Source organism: Myxocyprinus asiaticus, chromosome 24, assembly GCF_019703515.2.
Source record: "Myxocyprinus asiaticus isolate MX2 ecotype Aquarium Trade chromosome 24, UBuf_Myxa_2, whole genome shotgun sequence".
Taxonomy (NCBI): Eukaryota; Metazoa; Chordata; class Actinopteri; order Cypriniformes; family Catostomidae; genus Myxocyprinus; species Myxocyprinus asiaticus.
Window position 1 is genome coordinate 11,761,428 of NC_059367.1, and position 15,627 is coordinate 11,777,054.

The window sequence follows — 15,627 nt, forward strand, 5'->3', positions numbered from 1 at the left end:
CGAGAACATGTCCATGGCAACGATGCGGTCGCGGCTTACCTTCGTAAGAAAGCAAGCCACCCCAGAGGCTCCCCGCCTCGGTCCTTCTACCCACAGGTATGAGGCCAGCGTGGCTAGCACTGGGGGCGATTTGGGGACCCCAATAGGACCACCTCCACCAGGTATCCCCCCACGGACCTCCCATTCCCCAGCACGCACGTCTGCCCCGATCGGGCTTCCGGATGAGTCCGCCGGCTCGTCTCACGGCGAGTTTGACCTCTTATTCAGAGCCCGCGAAAGTGATGAGCTCTCGAGCGCAGCATCAGAGAGCAGGCTTGTCCAGTCGGACGCGGAAGCCTCAGCTGGGCTCCTCCCTTCGGGTGTGGTCGCCCAGTCACAGGCTGACGCAGAGATGACGACATGCTTTCCCGGGCAGCCGCGAGCATCGGGCTAGAGTGGAACCCTCCGCTCTTCCCTGAACACTCACGGCTTGATGATTGGTTCCTGGGCTCGCGGCGCTCAAAGCCACGCCCCGCCACCGTTCCTTTCTTCCCGGAAGTGCATGAAGAGCTGACAAGGTTGTGGGAGGCACTTTTTACTGCCCGGTGCCAATCTTTCAGCTTCCCCACCCTCACTACCCTCAATGGTGGGGCGGCCAAGGGCTATTAAGCAATCCCCCCAGTGGATAAAGGCTCTCGTGGTGCACCTATGCCCACAGAGCACCGCCACCTGGCGTGGGTGCCCAAAGCTCCCGTCCAAGGCCTGTAGGTTTACGTCATCTCTGACGGCCAATGCCTACAGTGCTGCTGGACAAGCTGCCTCTGCCCTGCATGCCATGGCTCTCCTGCAAGTCCGCCAAGGCACTAAAGGAACTGCATGAGGGTAGCTCCGCCCCGGGATTGATGCAGGAGCTGGCACTTGGCGACCGACCTCGCTCTCCGGGCGACGAAGGTCATGGCTCGGTCTCTCGGGCGGGCGATGTCCACCTTGGTGGTCCAGGAGCGCCACCTTTGTCTCAACCTGGTCGAGATGGGAGAGGCCGACAAGGCACGGTTCCTTGCTGCCCCCATTTCTCAAGTTAGCCAGTCCGGCGACACCGAGGACTTTGCCCAGCAGTTCTCAGCAGTGAAGCAGCAGATGGAGGTTATCCGTCACATCCTGCCCCAGCCCGTCTCAAGATCCCGCACCCTGTCTGCTCGTCGCCAAGGGCGTCCCCCTGCAGTGACTGCACCGGCTCCGCCGCAGCCCGCCCCTGTGGCCCAGCCCTGGCATAAAGCCCACCGCATGAAGCAGACGCCACCCATCTCGCAGCCGCCAAGAACCCGCGAAAGGCTATGAAGCACCCCTGAGACGGGCGACCCAGGGATGACAAAACCCGCTGCTCTGGAGCTGGTAAGCAGACCACTCCATCCCCCGGTCGAGGGCTGGGAGGAGAATCTTTTGTTACCTTTGCATTTAATTGCGCTGCATGCCCAAGTGGCTGCAGTACCCAAGAGTTCAGCAAGAGTGGTTTTCTTGTTCCCTGGGTCATGTATCCAGTGTGCACGGCCATCATCACGACCACCGTCCACCACTCTATTTGGCAGGTTTGGCGCTCCAGCGGCGGTCTCCCCGCCCCTGAGCGCCCAGCTGTGGCACAAATCCGCCCCTGATGTGACAGTCTCCATGGGTCACGAGGACAGGCCTCTTCCTCCCCCATCCCAGGCTGTTCCGGGGGTGGTCACAAGGAGCCAGGTAAATACTTCAATGTCCTTGAACTCAGCACGGCCACGACACGGTGTGGCACCTCAGGCTCCGCCCCACCGCGAGGCCCCACCTGCCGGTACGTCTGACGAGATTGACCCTCCGGCCGAGATAAAGATGGGGTTTTACAGCTCCTACTTCATTGTACCGAAAAAAGGCAGTGGGTTGCGGCCAATCTTGGACCTGCGAGTACTGAACCGGGCTTTACACAGACTCCCATCCTAGATACTGACACAAAGATGCACTCTAGTGAGCGTCCGGCATCAAGATTGGTTCGCAGCGGTAGACCTGAAGGACGTGTACTTCCACGTCTTGATTCTACCTCGACACACACCCTTCCTGCGGTTTGCATTCGAGGGTCGGGCGTATCAGTACAGGGTCCTCCCTTTTGGTCTGTCCTTGTTCCCTCGCATCTTCACGAAGGTCGCAGAGGTAGCCCTTGCCCCGCTAAGGGAAGTGGGCATTCGCATTCCTCAACTATCCTGACGGTTAGCTAATCCTAGCTCGCTCTCGGGATGTGTTGTGTGCACACAGGGACTTGGTGATCTCGCACCTCAGCCAATTAGGGCTTCGGGTCAACTGGGAAAAGAGCAAGCTCCTCCAGGTTCAGAGCATCTCTTTTCTCAGTTTGGAGTTGGACTCAGTCTCGTCGACGGCGCGCCTCACGAACGAGCGCGCACAGTCAGTGCTGACCTGTTTGAAGGCATTCAAACAGAAAATAGCGGTTCCACTGAAATTTTTTCAGAGGCTCCTGGGGCATATGGCATCCTCAGCGGTGGCCACCCCGCTCGGGTTGATGCATATGAGACCGCTTCAGCACTGGCTTCAGACTCGAGCCCCGAGATGGGCATGGCGCCATGGGACACATCGCGTGGTCATCACGCCGGTTTGTCACCGCCTCTTCAGCCCTTGGAACGACCTCACGTTTCTCCAGGCACGTCGTGGTCACGACAGACACCTCTAAAATGGGCTGGGGCACTGTTTGCAATGGGCACACAGCCGCCGGCTTATGGACGGGCCCACGGCTGCATTGGCACATCAACTGCCTCGAGTTGCTGTCAATTCTGCTCACCCTGCGGAGGTTCCGGCCGTTGATCCAGGGCAAGCACATGTTAGTTCAGACAGACAACACGGCAACGGTAGCATATGTCAACCGCCAAGGCGGTCTGCGCTCTCAATGTATGTCACAACTCGTCCGCCGTCTCCTCCTCTGGAGTCAGCAGCACCTCAAGTCGCTGCGAGCCACTCACATCCCGGGCGACCTCAACACTGCAGCAGACGCGCTGCCATGGCAGTTTACCCTCAGGGGAGAGTGGAGACTCCACCCTCAGGTGGTCCAGCTGATCTGGAGTCAATTCAGACAGGCACAGGTAGACCTGTTCACCTCCCAAGAATCCTCCCACTGCCCGCTCTGGTACGCCCTGACCGAGGCACCTCTCGGCATAGACGCGCTGGCACACAGCTGGCCCCCTGGCCTGCGCAAATATGCATTTCCCCCAGTGAGCCTACTTGCACAGACTCTGTGCAAGGTCAGGGAGGACGACATTTACATTTACATTTATGCATTTGGCAGACGCTTTTATCCAAAGCGACTTACAGTGCACTTATTACAGGGACAATCCCCCTGGAGCAACCTGGAGTTAAGTGCCTTTCTCAAGGACACAATGTTAATGGCTGTGTGGATTGAACCAGCAACCTTCTGATTACCAGTTATGTGCTTCAGCCCACTACGCCACCACCACTCTGACGAGGAGCAGGTCGTCCTGGTAGCACCCTACTGGCTCACCCAGATGTGGTTCTCGGACCTCACGCTCCCCGCATGTCTGCCCATCACACACCACCAGTTCACGTAACACAGTTCAGCCAGTTGCTCCGTTTTGTATAGGGACCCTTAGTGTCACTACATCGACACAACGTCGAGTGAGTGACAGATAGGGAAGGTCATGGTTACTTTCGTAACCTCCGTTCCCTGATGGAGGGAACGAGACGTTGTGTCCCCCCTGCCACAACGCTGAACTACCCGCTGAAATGGCCGGACCTTGTCTCGGCTCCTCAGCATAAAACCTGAATGAGTGGTTGCATACCAGCTCCTTTTATACCCGTATGTCCGGGGGAGTGGCATGCAGATACCACTCGCCAATTTTCATTGGTATTTTATCAAAGACCAGTGGTGTCTCGGGCTCCAAAGAGTGACCCCTAGTGTCACTACATCGACACAACGTCTCGTTCCCTCTATCAGGGAATGGAGGTTACGCAAGTAACCAGGACGTTCTGTCTGTTCATTGGTTGTCTTGTTACCCATGTCTGTGTATTTAAGCCCTCATGTTTGCCATTGTCTCTCGTCAGGTATTGTGTATGTAACCTTGTTGTTTTGTCATGCCAAGTCAAGTTTATGTATAGCCAAGTCAAGTTCATGAGTCAAGTTCACGTTTATGTTTTGTTCAAGTTCCTGTTTTTGTTTAGTTTACGTTTGTAGTTAGGGTTTTGGGTCCACGTATGAAAAATAAAATTGCACTTGGGTTCATCACGTCATCGTCATCATCTCTTCATTTACCACATCGTTACAGATTTAAACTGTTTTAGATATCTGCATGAGTAATGTGACATAAAGGTCTGGCTTGACATATTCATAATCCTTTCACCTCACTGTTACAACCATGAGGTGTGTATATATATTCACCAAAAAGAGAAACATGGCTCCAAAAAAGGCCCTGATTATTAGAAAAAGCATGCAAGAGGAAATAATTACTGCATGCTGTGGGCTTGAGGCACGTGAAGTCACACACTGTGTTGCTTTGAACATCCTGTTTGGGACACAGAAGCCCACTTCCTGTTTCCTTTGTTGTGGTTGCAGATCTATGGTTTTGGAGGGAAAGGAACAAGGGAACTGCCTGGCTCTTTGGCACTCTAATGTTTTAACTTTATAGTTTTGATTTCATTCTCCTTTAGCAGAATTTTAGTTATTTTACAGTAAATTATTTCTTTTTCTTCCCAAAACAGAATAAGTTTGAAGTAAACTACAATTCTAATTGTAGTTAACAAGGAAAAACTTACCCCACAATGAAAATTCTGTAATTATTTTCTCACTTTACTGTTGCTCCACCCATCTGACATTATTTCTGAATGTAAATTTTTCTTAGTCTTATTTATTTGCCATAATGATGGTGAATCATGACTCCTGTCTGTCAAGATCCAAAAAAGGAAAGAAAAAAAACTCATGACATCATGTCCCACATTTGGTCACAAGATGAGATAAGAACCAGAGAAGATTTAATTTAGCAACGTACCGTAGCCTCCATATTTTATTTTAGAGCTTTATGAATTATTTGATTTTATACATAGCGCTTTTACGGTGGCTTTATGATGTCTTTCAGCTTGACAGACCAGAGTCAAAGTTCACTGTCATTTTTTTAGATAAACCCTGTGAAGACTTTTTAAAATGTACCTTTTATGTTGCATGGAAGAAAGAAAGGGTTTGGCTTAACATTATAGGGTAAGTAAACAATGACAGAATTTTTATTTTTCGGTGAACTATTCATTTAACATGAAAAGCTTTATTCAAAATTATTACATCTACATTCTTCAAAATTAAACTACTTGAATTAATCACCTGCATGGTATAGCAGATCTAAAATTTTAATTCCTTTTCATACTTTAGCAACAGTCACTTTCTGTATACACACTGTGACGTAACCGAAGTCAGATTTTAATATTACCAGTTCTCTCCAGATCTGTGAACAATGCACATGCAGAACTTTTATATACTAAACCTCATCAAAAGTCTAACCATGCCATTCTCTCTTCTCCGGATGCTTTTGCCTATTGCTCATCACATGGAGCCACTAGGAATATTTGTTTCAGTTAAATGATATGGTGACCTGCACTAATAAACATAGAAAATAATAGAACAGCAGAACTCATTAAGGGTTTGTGTTGTTTTTTCAATAGAACACATGACGAGGAATTTTAAAGAATTGTCATGCAGTTCTTTCCGATACAACAACAGTTGATAGTGACCACGTCTGTCAAGCTCCAAAAAGGATAAAACACACTATCAAAGTGCATGAATATGTAGATGTACAGGTGTTCCTAATAAAGTGCAAAGTGAGTTTATATTCCAAGTTTTATTCACTGAAAATCACTATTCCTTTAACTTAAGGGTTATATTACATTATATTACTAGCAAGCTACACACTGAACAGGCCACAGAGAGTTAGCAGAGCTGTAGATGAAAAGATTGATAGGGCTATTTTTGATCTTAATACCACTGATTAACAATGTCAGTCCATTATGAGATAGCAAAACGTGACTGGACATCAGCATTGAACTGTCAGATTTCAGGATAATAGTGAAGATTGAACCCAGAACTCAATGACATCATTGTTTCGGGTTCACGTATTCCAGATCGACACATGTGGGAGATCTTGCAAGTCAAGAGCTTTCAGGCTGCACACATCAACACACACATGGATGAAAGCACACTGCGAGCTGATTTATGATGATTTTGCATGTGCACACGTGCATGTGTGTGTGTTATGACTTGCAGCAATGAAAAGTGTGTATTGTAAGTAATGTTACATATGTGATTTGAATGATTTGAATATGTGATGGATGTATATATGAGTGTGTGTGTATGTGTGTGTGTGTGTGTGTGTGTGTGTGTGTGAGAGAGAGAGAGAGAGAGAGAGAGAGAGAGAGAGAGATGATATATAGGCTATGCTGTTACAGATAAAGCCATGGAACACCCTCTGAGATAAAGAAGCAGGATCTAAGACAAAAAGCAGACATTTCGAAAATGTGTTAGCAAATTTTGACTCATTGAGTCAGCTAAACCTGATTAAAAATTATATTCATGTGTGAGTAAATGCGTCTACATGTTCCCTTCATTCAAACGCCACATTTTTAAGATATTTTGCTTCTTTATAGCTATCAGTCACAACAGTGGTCATTTTGTCTTCACATGTGAGACTCAAAGTGTGCAAGCAGATGGTTTGCAGAAAACGGTTCTGTCCTGGTAGTCCTCTCTATCTCATGTTAACGTCACTAATAGTGGGGAGTTAAAGAGGAGGCAGGCACCACTTTCTCCCCATCCACCCCTACTAATCTTTGCTTTCACAACGAGCCAAACAGCTCACCTTAAGTACATTTAAAGAATTCTAATGCAATAAAAATACATTTGTCTGTTTGGCCTCATACATTGAGGATTGAATGATTTTTGGACATGTTTGCTCTCGCATTAATTAAAGCTGCAGTGTGTAATTTCTGAGGGCTTAAATGAAATTGCAAAAATAAAGACTGAAAATAAAAGCCATAGTCATATTATTTGGCTGCTGCATACTCAGTGAATAATGACTTGAATTTCAGTCTGTTCACCATAAAAATAGATAACATTGCTTCAAAAGGCTTAAAATATAATATAAATATGGTTAAATTGTGGTTTTATGATGTTTTTTGTAACTTTTATTATATACACTCACTGAGCACTTTATTAGGAACACCTGTACACCTACTTATTCATGCAATTATCTAATAAGCCAATCGTGTGGCAGCAGTGCAATACATAAAATCAGCATATATGGGTCAAGACCTTCAGTTCATGTTAAAATCAATCATCAGAATGGGGGGGAAATGTGATCTCAGTGATTTTTTATTAATTTTTCTTTTTTTTTTTTTTAAACTTCTATGTTCCAAAAAAAGCTAGCCATGCAGTAATACAGGACAGAATTTTCATTTTTGGGTGATCTGCTCCTTTAGGGATGAACAAGTTTTAGGATAAACAAATACAAGTATGATGAATATGCATTGTGCTGATGGTGACATCAGCCCCACTGTCAATATGTACTGATTAAAGGTCTCAAATCAAGCAAACAAAGCAACAGAAACAGCAACATACAACAATAATACTCTTTGCTAGAGATGCACTGATACTAGGGCTGCAACTAATGATTATTTTGATAATCGATTAATCTAATGATTATTAGAACGATTATTTAACTATTCTGTGATTATTGCAATGATTAATCATTAGCTCTTAACCGATTATTCAGCTTGTGCCCCGACTTAAAAGGTTATATTAAACGTGCTGACTAACAATAAAGAGGACAAAATCATCTTTTAATTATACCTCTAAATGACATTCACTGAATTAAGGGGGAAAATGTATATTATTAAGTTTAATTCAGTAAAGAAATTCACTGCAAAAAATCCTATTGTTTTCAAGTGTTTTTGTCTTGTTTTCCATTTAAAATTGTCTAAAAATCCTTAAAACAAGATACATTTACCCGAGAAGCAACACATAAGATATTAAGACTTGCTTTAAGAGAATGTATCTTAAACATAAGTGTATTTTGAATATAAGTGTATTTTTCACTTGGTTATAATTCTGCCAGTGCAGTAAAGACAAAATATACTTATATTCAAGATCTACTCTCTAAAAGCAAGTCTAAATATCTTATATGCTGCTTCTCAGATGAATTCATCTTTATTTAAAGGATTTTTAGATATTTTAAAATATTTGTATTTTTAATATTATATTCAGCATTCTCAGATAACAATCCTCTGCAGTATAGCTGCTAAAGAAAATGTACATTGTTTTAAAGGGGTTTTAGATATTTACATTGGAAAACAAGCCAAAACAAATACAAAACAAAACAAATCGTGTGCTGAGAGTGAGAGAGAGAGAGAGAGAGAGAGAGAGAGAGAGAGAGAGAGATAGAGAGAGAGTGCAAGCATGTGAGAGAAGACTCATATATATATCAGGTAAAGATGGATAAAATTAAAACTGATTGTCTAAATTTGAATGGTTTAAACACCAAAATGTTTCTCGTGTTTTCAAACTTGTCTCAGAAGCGCCATGCACAGCATGTGCAACCACATCATTATGTTAATATACTCGTACTCTGACAAATTATTATGACAAATTATTATGACACCGATACCAAGTAAGAGTGTATACCCCACAGTGTTGCCCAATACGAGCACTACCAAGTAGGATCGATGCATCTCTACTATCTACCCAATATTTACACTATACCCATGGTCTCTATTATCTAAGTATGGGTCAAAGATTAGCCTGTTTTAATGATCTAATGATCCTTCTGCACTGCTCCCGTGTTTCTCAGCATGTTTTGTTTCATTGCTCTGCCTGAGGGGGAGGATGGTCTTCCTTGAAGTGCCTTTCTGATTCACAGCATTCCGGCCATGCCTGAAGTTCTGATCTCATGTCACAGTTAGGCTAATAACATTCTCTGGCAAGGCTTGATTCATCCTCAAAGACAGTTTGCCAGATACTTTTGCCATTACAGCTGTTTGGAATACAGTAAACAGTGGCTAGAGGGCTCTGGTTTACTGTGTGTGTGTGTGTGTGTGTGTGTGTGTGTGTGTGTGTGTGTGTGAGTGGGTTTGGGTGGTTTACGAGGACAATTTTGTAGGTTACAAACTGGTAATTACAAGGGTATTATGCTATAAATATGGTTTATGAGGACATATCTAGTGTCCCCATAATTCAAATCGCTTAAAAAACATACTAAACTATGTTTTTTTTTTTTTTTTTTAATGTAAAAATGCAGAAAGTTTTCTGTGAGGGGTTGGTTTAGGGGTAGGGGATAGAATATATAGTTCGTACTATATAAAAATCATTATGTCTATGGAGAGTCCTCATCAGGATAGCTGCACTCATCAGGATAGCTGTGGTTTATGAGGACATTTCTAATGTCCCCATAATTTAAATCGCTTAAAAAACATACTAAATAATAGCTGCACCAACATATGTGTGTCTATGTGTGTGTGTGTGTGTGTGTGTGTGTGTGTGTGTGTGTGTGTGTGTGTGTGTGTGTGTGTATGTGTGTGAGAAGAGAGAAATCTCTTTCAATGCCGTCTATAAAGATCACATTAAATATTGCTTCTAATGGGCAAATCTTAAACATTTAATTTGTGCAGTAAATGGTCTTTTATTTATTATGGAAAGCAACTTCAAAAGAATCCTTAATTGATGTAATATATGCAATTTCTACACACATCACTTTCCTATTAGATACTTTAAGATACTTGTAAAAAAAAAAAAAAAATATGTGATGTTGTTTTTTTGTTATCTGATCTCAGCTTGCATGCAATAAACCTTATTCCACAAACAAACCAAATTAAACTCAATAATAAAATCTGGGAATATGACCCCAAAGATTGTTATGAGTCCCACAGGACAAAGTCAGGATCCGACTTGGACATCCTAGGTTTATGATTCCTTTATTTTTTAATCAAGCGAAAAAGTTATTTCAAGTGGTTCAATATTTGTTCTGTATTAAACGTTGTCTTATTGCCTCCTACATTATAAGCGAAGCACTGCTTGTCTTCTGGACACTTTATATTATATACAGTATTGCAGAGATAGGAAACATAGCCTGCTTTGTAACTTGAGAAATGTGCATTAGGTCAGCGGTCAAGTGGAACATTTTAACTCCAAAGTTCGTTCAGAGTTCTTCCCTTGAAACTTTGTAAAGGCTTTGAAAAGACAGTTGCAGGAAACTCATAGAAACAGCAAACACATTGCGCCCACAGACTATAATACCACTTGGTATTGATTTGTGTCTGCAAAGTTAAACAGCACAGGACCATCAATATCTCAAATTGAATTTTAAGTAGGGTAAATAAATAAGCTGTCCAGTCTGTGAGCTCCTATAAGCCAAACACAATACATCCTTCAGTTTTAATTGTTTGAATTATTTTAATGTTTGATCGATCAGCCCTCTCAATTTGAAATTCTGCAGAGCGAACAGTCTGTGCTCTTTAAAGGTGAAGTGTGTAATTTCTGGGTTACTAATGTCACCAAACAGAATTGCAAAAATCAAGTTTTCAAACAATTTTCCCAAACACTCCCCCCACCTGCCACTGGTTGTTAAACAGATAGTCCTGTCCCAAACTCACACCATTGGTTGAGCCAATGTTGCTATGTCGAGCCGTTTGGGCTGGGAAAATCTTTTCCGCGCAATCAACCTACAAATGGCTTACCGCTTACCGTTATCGCTGCACTTAAAGCTAAAATAAACAGAATAAGAGAAAATATTTTATATGAAAAAAGACTTCACCTTTAATTTAGATCAGAGATGCTTTTTGACTTTGTGACTAACATGGCTATACACATTAATGACAGCCCATGAGAGAAAAAGTAAATCTAACTTACTTTTTCTATGGTTATATAGCACATAATCAGTACAACTTCTATTTAGTTGTACCACCTGGCTACCCTGTGGTCAAAAGTTCAGAATCCTACAAGTCAATGCATGTTCTCAGCAACCTGGGTTCTGTAGCCTTTTTAATGGTATGGAAAACACTGTTGCTAGACACATTGCAAAAATATATGATCCCAGATGGCGGAGCATGCTTTCGGTGGCATTTATCAGGATGTGAAAGACCACATAAGAAAGCTCTCAGCATGCCAATGTAGTTTGTGGCGAGTTTGAGAGCTAAATGATATTGGAGGCTATTCAACTCTTCTTTTCTTCTTTCTCTCCCATGCTCTCTCGCTTTCTCTTCAGTACACTTACCTCCACAGAAAGAGGCACACTGAATTCAAATAATTTGGGCTCTGGATTCCAATACAGTTGGAAACACATTTAATTTCTTAAATGGAAGTTTCCTGAAGCAGCAGCGTGCCATAAATGCTATTTGTACCCAATGGCAGAACTTTGACAGAGGGCAAAATCTGACCCAACTTATTTCTAAGAGAAACGCTTAATTGACAGAGGAACCAAGAGGATAGATTATTTCGTTTCACAGCATGTCTTGACTGAACCTGTGAGGCATTCAGCCAATGTCAGGAGACTCAAGGTGAAGAGAGCGTTCTCTTCTAATTGAAGAACCTCCTGGTATCCCTCTCGATACTGCATCAGTACATTACTCACTTGCAAAAACAAGCTCTAATCTATTCCAAGCTTTTTTAATGCAACACACACTGTAATTAAAGGGAGAACTGGAGAAGGTATGCAAAAATAGCACACCTTATCTTGTTACACAAGATACAAAATGCCTTTTCTAGTGTAGATACAAGTTCCAAGATACAAAAAAAAAAAAAAAAAAAAAAGAAATATCTGACTTGTTCAATCAGTGAGAATGGGTCTGTCACTCATGAAGAATAGATTCAGTTAAATAAGGTCACTTTTCTGAAAGAGGAATATTCATGTTTAACCATGCACATGCCCTCCCACAACCAAATGTAAACATAAGCAGAACGCATTTATAAACTGAACACAGCCTACAAAGTTATAATGTCATATCTAATTGGCTTTATAAATTAGGCTACTAATCACATCATTGTTAGTCCAATTTTTATGCAAGTCAAAAGCTAATCAAAACACTAACAAAATAGTTGCAAAACTCACCTTGAAGCGTTTGTCCTGATGTTACTGACGTTCTTGAGAGTTACTCAGCTCTCTTTAAATCACCTGTGTAAACCAGACACTAGAAGTTCAAATGCCAAACACTCATTCTGCTTGAGTTATCCCTGCTGCCTGCAACTGTCCTCCTCTGTGAAGAAAGCGGAGTGATGCTGACTAGTGCCAAATCCTTGAGAGGGATGCGACGACTTTACGCCTGCCGTGAACGCGCTTTCACTAGAATTCGTCGACAGGTCTTCACTGCAAGCGCGTGAGGCACAGCCTGTTGAAACTTTCGTGAACGAAACAGTTGATCAACGAAGGTCTCTACGCTGTTTTCATTTTATTACTGACCAACACACATCTCCGAGATAGAAGCGGGGATTTTACTTAAAAATGTTTTAATTTAATTAGTCATAGCTGACGCTTTTATCCAAAGTGACCTAGGAGCCCTTCGCAACGAACGTGTTTTGGCGTTCGTCCTTGCTATTTTTGAATTGTTGTCCTATGTAAACATGGGCTAAATGGACGTTTATTGACCATTGCGCCGTGTCTATTTATTTATATATATCAATATATATTTATTTATTTTGCGCGGGTGCGCCACGTTTTTAGACGCCGTGTCAAGTTAAAAAGAACGTCAACTGTTAAAAACGCCTCTCGAGACATCTGCATTCTAGGTTTTTATTTTATTTTTATTTTTTATTTTTTTATTTTTTTATCGCATGAACGTGTTCGGTGTGAACGGCCCCTTACAGTAAACACTCATTGCAGGGATAATTCCCCTTTCAGTGTCTTGCTCAAGGGCACAGTTGTAGTTTGATCACTCTTTCTATGGTTTTGGTGTGTGGAAAGCCAGCAGACAATTGAATTAAACGTGAAAATAATTGTATTATTTCGTGACGTGCAGAAAGTAAATAAAAAGGATGAGCTTATGCCAACACACTCTCATGGCGAAATCGTTAGGATTCGTACGACTTTTCTAAATTTGGCTAATTCGTATGATATCCTGTGACTGCACTCATTTGAATTCTTACAACTTTCACTAAAGCCAATGACATCGCTGGACATCGTTTCCAGTGGATTAATAATGTGCATTTTGGGCAAATACATATGTTTGCGTGATGTCGTAAGCTATATCATTCAATAAAAAAAGGAAAACATTTTAGACAACCAATGAGTACATGCATAAGCCGAATGTCCAGCAGTGGAACAATGAGCTCTGTGAGGTGCAAATGTCATTAGAATCAATAATTATTTGCATTTGTATTTAAAGTAAATCATTTTAATTTGTCCCAGGCATAGACAGAATAGTCTACGTTTTTCTGAGAAAAGGTATAGCACAGGATATGTGGTTAAAGTATCATATCTAGAATAGTCAGGTATGTCCAAGGTCTAGCTATACACGTGTGAAAGGTCACAGTTTTTCATAGAAGATGCATCTGCCTACAATTTCATATTTTCCATTCACCAGGTTTGAACTTTTCAGTTACCAGCACACACCTTTAACCATCTTTGCATATTGCTCCATGCAATATATAATCTAAAGCCTCATATCCTGAATCTTATTAATCTTAGAAAAATAATTACTGTAATAAGAAATTAATTAAAAAAGGAAAAAAGAGTTTATTTTCTTTTCTCTCCTGCACCAAAACACTGTATCTTCAGAATGGCCTTTATTTTCTATTTAAAGCTGTTTGTGGACAGAGTCAGCAGCACTTAGAATACTAGGCTGCTGCGGGGCAGTCCGCCAACACCAACTCAGCTGTGTTCTGAATATTGATCTGCAGAAGATGTGACCTTAGGCTGTCACTTATGCAGCACATTGCCTGTGAGTGAAATGTCTGATGCACAGATGAACATTAATATTTGAAATCATGGCTGAAGTGATGGACTGATTACTGACTCTGATTACATTTTGAAGAGGAATTGTTGTGTTTTAGAATGACATTTGCAATGCATGTTAAGGTCAATAATAAATCATGAAAACATCCCCAACCATTCTAAATGAAACATTCGCAGGACCACCTTGACTTTTGTACACTTCAAGGAATATTCCGGGTTCAACACAAGTTAAGCTCAATCAACAGCATTTGTGGCATAATACTGGTTACCACAAATATATATATATATATATATATATATATATATATATATATATATATATATATATATATATATATATATATATATATATATATTTTTTTTTTTTTTTTTTTTTTTTTTTTTGACTTCTCCCTCCTTTTCTTTAAAAAAAGAAAAAATCTGGGTTCCAATGTGGCACATACAATGGAAGAGAATGGGGCCAATCTGTAAATGTTAAAATACTCACTATTTCAAAAGAATAGCCACAAGATATAAACAATATGTGTGTTCACATTATGTTAATGTTATAAAATCACTTACTAATCTTTTCTGTGTAAAGCTATAGCCAATTTTACAACTTCATTGCCATGACGATGTTATGTCAACAAATCCTAAAACGACTGTAAAAATAAAGATTTAAATAACTTTTCAGCTCAAATGATACATGAGTTTTAACAGATGAATTAATGTAAGTGCTTTTATAAAATTATAAGCTTCACATTTCTGCCTTTAAACCCCCCAGAAATTGGCCCCATTCACTTACACTGTAAGTGCCTCACTGTAACTTTGATTTTTGATTTTTTTTAAAGAAAAAGAGGGACGAGTCCAAATTATTTTTGTGTAATCAAATCATTTTTATGCCACAAATGATGCTGATTGAGCTTAACCTGTGTTGAACCCAGAATATGCATTTAATTCTAATTTTATTCTATTGCTTGATGAATTCACATGAATTCACACAATTTCTGCATAATAAATTCACAGCTGTCCCTCTCCACTTTTAAATTTGCCTGCAGTGTAAACAATTTATTGGTTTGTGTTTGTATGAACACAATGTCATAATGATGACATAAATCCATCAATCTGTTTCACAAAGCATGTGTAAATAAATGAATACATTTTTTTAAATAAGTGTCAAGTAATAGCAAGAAAAGAGAGTACAGATTTTGTAGTGGAAGATAAAGCCTTAAAGTTAATTTGCAAGAGAACATGTAGTTTAACCAGTCTGAGAAAATTTTGATGATGAAATACTGTATGAATTTTAAGAGCTCTTTTAAGAGCTCCTTTTGAGACTGTGTTTGAGATTTCTCATAAAAGACTGTTGGATGAGTTGCCCTGTTATCACTATATAATGGCTTTCCTCTCTGTCAAAAGATGAGAGCTTTTGGCATGGTGTCTCAGATTTCCTTTTGATTCTCCTGCCCTGGTAGACAGGAGCACTGAGGCATAATGACTACATAAGTGAACACATAATCATGCCTTTCTCTCAGCCCTACTGTCATTAGCTTTACAAATACAGCTATGTCAGTTGGGTCATTCAGAGACAAGCAGATGACATGCCTGGCATACCCATCTCTTGTATCTAGAGGCAGGGTGGGGGGCTGTTTGCCCATCGTGCCAGGAGAAACCAGTGGAGAGCTCACTAGCAGACACACAATGAGCTCTGTGAGGC

At 41.4% G+C, this 15,627-nt stretch overlaps 1 protein-coding gene across 1 annotated transcript in view; it reads right to left on the minus strand.

The window, feature by feature from the left end:
* bcar3 (BCAR3 adaptor protein, NSP family member) overlaps positions 1–12,280 on the minus strand; it is a 130,407-nt gene extending 118,127 nt beyond the window's left edge. The window contains exon 1 of the mRNA XM_051652771.1: positions 12,096–12,280. The gene's annotated coding sequence lies outside the window, so the exon portion shown is untranslated. The remainder of the gene's footprint in view (positions 1–12,095) is intronic.
* Positions 12,281–15,627: the final 3,347 nt, after the last annotated feature.